Genomic DNA, 6,000 nt, shown 5'->3' on the forward strand with positions numbered 1-6,000 from the left:
ACTAAAAGCCTAAAAGGTTCCTGATCTGTTACCGAAATCAGAAAGTCTGAGGTAGGAAGTATGGCCCTAACATGTGAAATCAGTTTAATTATCATGAGCTCTATTTCCAAAAACCCTTGAAAGGCATTAGATACTTTATTAAAGTGTAAGGCTGTACCAGGACAGGATGTGCTGTTCCAGGGACAGCGAGTGGTTATTTCACAGGTGGAGACACTGAGCCAGCCCTGGCCTGGGAGGGAAACACAGAACTGGGGGGTTCCTACCTCCAGGCAAGGAGGGATGAGGGATGTGAGTGAACAGCAGGTTCCCAACACTGGAGCACAGTGTGAAATCGTGCAGAAGTTGTGCTCTGCACTTCAGCTGATGATAATGAGCAGTGCCTGACTGAATGAGAGTAAAATGAATACACAAAGTATGGAGCTCTTCCACTGACACTATTTCACCCAGGTATTTTAGCACTAAGTACAGCTTTAACTGGGCTTTGTCTGTTTTCCCAGCCTTTAGTTATGAGCAAGTTTTCTGAGCTCCAGTGTTTTGGCCTTATGAAACAATGGACAACTGCAGCTCTCAGTGAGTCAGTTTGTTAGAAGAGGGATTGAAAATAATCCAGCTTCTACTGTTTGGCTGTGCAACATTCAGTCACCTTGTGTTAAACGGGTTCTGCTTCAAAACTGAGTCTTTTGCCCAATACCTGTTTTTGTCTAATGCCTCTCACTGATGGACTTCATGTTCAGCTGGTGCTTGTCACATATAAACTAAAGCAGCCTTCAAGATGACTGGATCAGCAGGCTCTTCAGCAGCCCTCTGAACACAACTTCTAACCATGCTTGCTGCTCCTGGTGTGCTGCTCCATGCTGTGTAATCCAGCAGCAAGCAGGGCATTACCTTTTATATATATTTTTATATATATATATGGAACATGAGGACAGTCCTGAACAAACCTCTTTTTTTTTTTAATTTTGAGCAGAACTGTGTAAAGGCAGCTGCTCAGATCCAAGGATATCAGTTGGATCAGTTGATCTTAAGCAGCAGATTACATTGTACCAAGAGGAATGCAGAAAGAAGGAAGTGCCAATACAGATTTTATGTCCACTTTCTAAGAAAATGCCTTTGAGGTGTTTCTGTCAAGCTGGGATCTCAAACAGTAGTCCTCCAGGAAGGACCCTGTATATGAAAATTTAAAATATGAAAATTCACTCTCTATTTGCCTATTGTGAAGCAAATGAGTCAGAATGTCATTAGCACTGGATGAAGTGGGATCTCCAGGAGGTGCACTCACTCTGCTGAAGTTTTTACCAGATAACACTCAAGTAGTCCTTGAGTGGCAGCAGGAAGTGAGTGGGATGTTCTCACACTGCAGTAACAAGCTTCACATGGGACTCTCTTGCAAGCTGTGAAAAATCACAGCTCAATTACTTGCCCTGAACAAGCCAGAGCATCTGGAGTGTAGCATCCTAAAGAGAGAAAAAAGGAATTGGCTGGGGAGGGCACCAAGGGGGTGGGGGTGGGTGAAGACAGAATTAAATAGATACAGGCTGATCATTTTATAGTTAAAGGACTAATAAAATATTCCCAAAAGAAAAGAAAAGAAAAAAACCCCGCAAAGACAACCCCAAAACAAATTAGCTATTCTGGAAAGTTTCCTAAGTGTTTTTAAGTATGAGTCCATGGCAGGATGAAATCACTTGTGTTTCAGCTTAGTTATAAGAATCTTGCTGGGAAACAAGTGTACCAGGAAAGCAGCACCTGGAGCAGCTTCTGCCTCATCCAGCATCAATTCCTGGCCACTCTGGAGTTACTGCCAGGGAAGAGACTGCTCACCAGAGAGAGGACATTAACCTGCTCTATGGCAATGCAGGACACAAGAGAAGCCAGTGAGGAGGGCCCACTGCCTGTCAAGAGGGAAATATGCAGAAAGTGGAATCAGAGGAGAGGCTGAAATGCTCCTTCAGTGGCTTTTGTTGGCTTCCTGGAAGGCGGAGGGATTTCCATCACCTGCCTGTCCTTATCAGTCATTTCATTAGCAGCTAAATCCTGCCAATGCTGAAGAGTCTGACAACAAAGAATGAAGCAGGTCACTAAAACTAGGCAACATTCTTCATTTAGTGGGTATGACTCAGCTTACAGCTCACAGGAGAATTCCTGATGTGCTGGAAATCTTCTGGGACAACAGTAATTTTAAGGAATATTCATTTTTAAACCAGAAGTTTATTCCTGTGAGCTTCCCATGCAGGTATAGCTGCCAAACTTGCCCACCTGCCAAATTCCATTCTGTGGCTGAAGATTGGATCTCCAAGGAGGTAAAAATCAACAGATCCTAAGAACACATCAATAGTATCTTAAGTCTTCAGTTAAACTGTGCAAAGGCAGAAAATATTATATTAATGCTTGAGATAAAAGGGAGGTACACAAGGAATAAAATGGTTCAGCTGAATTTAGCAAGACAGTGAGAAATTCAGATTTCACGTGCATGTGAAGAAGGGAGGGTGGAAAAAAACAGGTTTAGATTGGCTATTAGAAAAAACTTCTTCACAAAGAGTTGTCAATTATTGGAACAGGCTGCTCAGGGAACTGCTGGAGTCACCATCTTTGGAGGTATTTAAAACATAGTTTAGTGATGGATTTGGCAGTGTTACATCAATGGTTGGACCTGATGATCTGAGAGGTCTTTTCCAACCTAAATGGTTCTGTGGTCCTGTTCCTGCTAAGGATGGTCCTCTCTTTGAAGCAGCTGAACTCAACATTTTAAAGAAATGCTCCAAATGGAAAAATCATCACAGCTCAAACAGAAAGCAAACATCCATGCTGCAGCTATCAGCACACAGAATATCTCATGGTTATGTGGAAATTAATTTCAGATGTGAAAATGTGGGAGCTGGGCACAGGCTGTGAGTTGAACCCACAGTTCAGGTATGTGGAATGAGAATGACGTGCATTGTGAGCTTAGTGCCCTTGCATTGATCAACTGCATGCAAAAATCCATATGGTGCAGTTATTAGAACAATAAAAACTGAATATTGCTCAAGTCAGCAGGTTCAGCACCAGAGAACTTCAGAAAATGGACAGTATTGGTCCTGACTTTGTAATTTAATGGAGCCTCCTTGAGAAAAGACTGATTTGGTTTACACAGCAATAATAACTCATGGGGGGAAAAAAGGCTTTTAGGAACTCTGATTAAATTGGCACACTGGAAAACACTTCCCCATACTCGGTAAATGTGAGTAATGCCATTTCCTCCCTTTGCAGAGTGAGGAATGAGAGTGCCACTGTTGGATCAACAGCCCCCCTCTGTGGCTGCCAAGGGCAATCTGGACGCCACAGCAGTGCCAGTGGCTTCAGGATTTCCTCTGGGGCTTATCCTGACACCTTGGAAAAAACATTTCAGATTTAATGGTAGCATTTTGCTTTAATTAATTGTGCACTGGGAAAATTACCACTCCTTTCCCCACTGCCAGGCTACACAGCTGCCATTCCTCAACAGTGATGTGCCACGAGCCCTGCAGCAAGAGGAACTGGAAAGTTCTTGCAGTTCAGTAGGGAAAGTCCACAAACCAGGACAAGGACCAGTCACACCAGGCTTTTACTTCTCTTCAAACATACTGTCACAACATGCCAGACAAGCCTAATGCAATCAAACTCTTTCCTGTATTTATTCTGATATTTCTTTCATCAAACTATCTAAAAGGAACAACTTTTCTTTCTTTCCTCTTCTGCATAGAATCTTTTTCAGTATCTCTTTTTCTATAGCTGCTCACCACACTGAATTATTTCCCCACCTTTTTAGTAACATTATTCATCAGATTTATAACATGAAATAAAGAACAGTGATCATACTGCTGTTTTTCTATGTCCAAAGCCTGCAAGTAGACAGGAATGTATCAATAAAATAAAACCAATAATAATAAAAACAAACAAAAAAACCCAGACACAATCTATTGATGAGCCATTATCTTTCTGGTTAACTACTTCCACCACGGAGACAAATTCAGAAGTTAGTTCAAGTATTCTATGCACAATCTGCATAAACATCATAATCTTCATCTTCTGAGGACTCAAATGATGAGAGCCCAAGAAGAAATAAAGAAGTGAATACTCAGAGAAGGGGAAGTAGACACAAAGTGACGCAATGGAAAACACCAAAATGGTGCTAAATAAATCAATTCAGAGCTAAGACTTCTGACAAATCTACTTCCAAAAATGCAAATTATAAAAAAAACAACCTGTGCAAATACATGTGGAAATCCCATGCTATGTTTACTCTGCCTTTCTACAGATACAAGGTAAAAGCCACTGTCAAGACAGGACATGAGAGAGGGATGGGTTTTCCTATACAAAGCACAGACATTTTGATGTTTCTAATTCAGGTTGGTAAGTCTTGAATCTATTTGATTGCTGGATCTTACCTGCTAGCTGCCTGTTTAATTAAGTAATTCTCATTTCTGTACCTGTCCAAGCAGGACCCAGAAAATCAGAGTTTCTCTGGCCCCTGGGTAGCCTCACCATTAGAGCAGCACTGCTCATGAAATGCAAGCCCCAGTGCAGGAATCCCGTTCATGGAGGGAACATTTGGGTCACAGAATTGCAAACAAGAGGCTGCTTCTTGCCTTCACCCCAAACTGTGAGAAACATGGAGCTAACCTAGGATAAATTCACCCTAAGAAACCATTTGTCCCTGGAAATGCCCCATGGCATTCATCCTGCCTGCCTCACTGACAATCCCCCTGGCAAAATGGGAAGTCACTTTCCCACCTCTCCACTCAGTAAAATTCCCAGTGATTTCTCAGAACCCAAATCAGCAGCACTTCACTGCCTTACTGAAAAAGCCACCTGGTGCTTTTGGAGTTGCTGTCTGAGGATGACTGGGGGAAAGGGAGAGAAGCAAAAATCAGAGAAAGAAGAGCCCAGTTTCCAGCACCCTGTCAAAAGCTGATGCAGTGAAGCTGCAGCAAGGATTTGGAGGGGAAGGATGATGGATTCCTTCTGGGGATGGATTCCTGAGGACTGCAATGCAGACAGAGAACAGGGAACAGGCAGCTCTTGAGGACCTTGCCAAGGCCTCATTTCTCAACCAGGTGTGACAAGTGTGGCTGGGGCAAGGCTGTGGCTGTGCCACCAAAGCCAGAGGTACAAATCCCTGTTTCTATTCCCAGCCCTGGGCTGTGAGAGAGGGAAGCTCAGGCTGAGGTGAATCCCACTGACAAACTTCTCATTAGCAATCTGTGGTAATCACATATACTCTCAACAGAGAGAGACATCATTCTCTCCCAGGATTTTCCTGGGAAGCTTTGAGAAAGCTCAGAGAAAATAATTCTTATCCTCACCTGCTGCACCTGTTTTTGTGCACATCTGGAATGTGTTATAGAGATTGTTTACCAAAAGGTGCCTTCTTAATTGGACTCTGGTGATGGTGTTTTGATTGATTGACCAATTAGGTCAAAGCTGTATTGGACTGTCTGGCAAGGGCAATGGGTTTTTCATGTAGGATAGGATAGGATAGGATAGGATAGGATAGGATAGGATAGGATAGGATAGGATAGGATAGGATAGGAACAGAATAATAAAGCAATGGATCAGTGTTCTGTAATCATGGAGTCAATGCTCATTATTCCACGTTCAGGGGCTCCCTGCTACTACAGCAATTCTCAATATAGAAAGCCTTAGGAAACTCATCAGGCAACTGAGATATCTACAGGTTGGGCAAGCTGTAGGTTGCAAGTGTCATTTGTAGATTTAGTCCAAGTGGTTCTTGCAAAGTTTTTGTGATGGAGCAGTGGAGCAGAATCTGGAGTGTGCAGCTCACTGCAGATCCAGCCACACAGCCAAGGATGACAGCTGGATTTTGTGTGCTGAGTCTGCCCCACAAAATGGTACCACACAGGACCAATCTAGATACACACAGGAAACACAAACATTGCCCATTTCCTCAGTAAATAAGCACCCTTCTGGCTAATACTTCTTAATAAACTTCATTCTAGCTCCTGCCATGTCACAAAGGTGTTC

The sequence above is a fragment of the Melozone crissalis genome, unplaced genomic scaffold (assembly GCF_028551555.1).
Source record: "Melozone crissalis strain CALT ecotype California unplaced genomic scaffold, PUWL_Pcris_2 ptg000013l_1, whole genome shotgun sequence".
Lineage (NCBI taxonomy): Eukaryota > Metazoa > Chordata > Aves > Passeriformes > Passerellidae > Melozone > Melozone crissalis.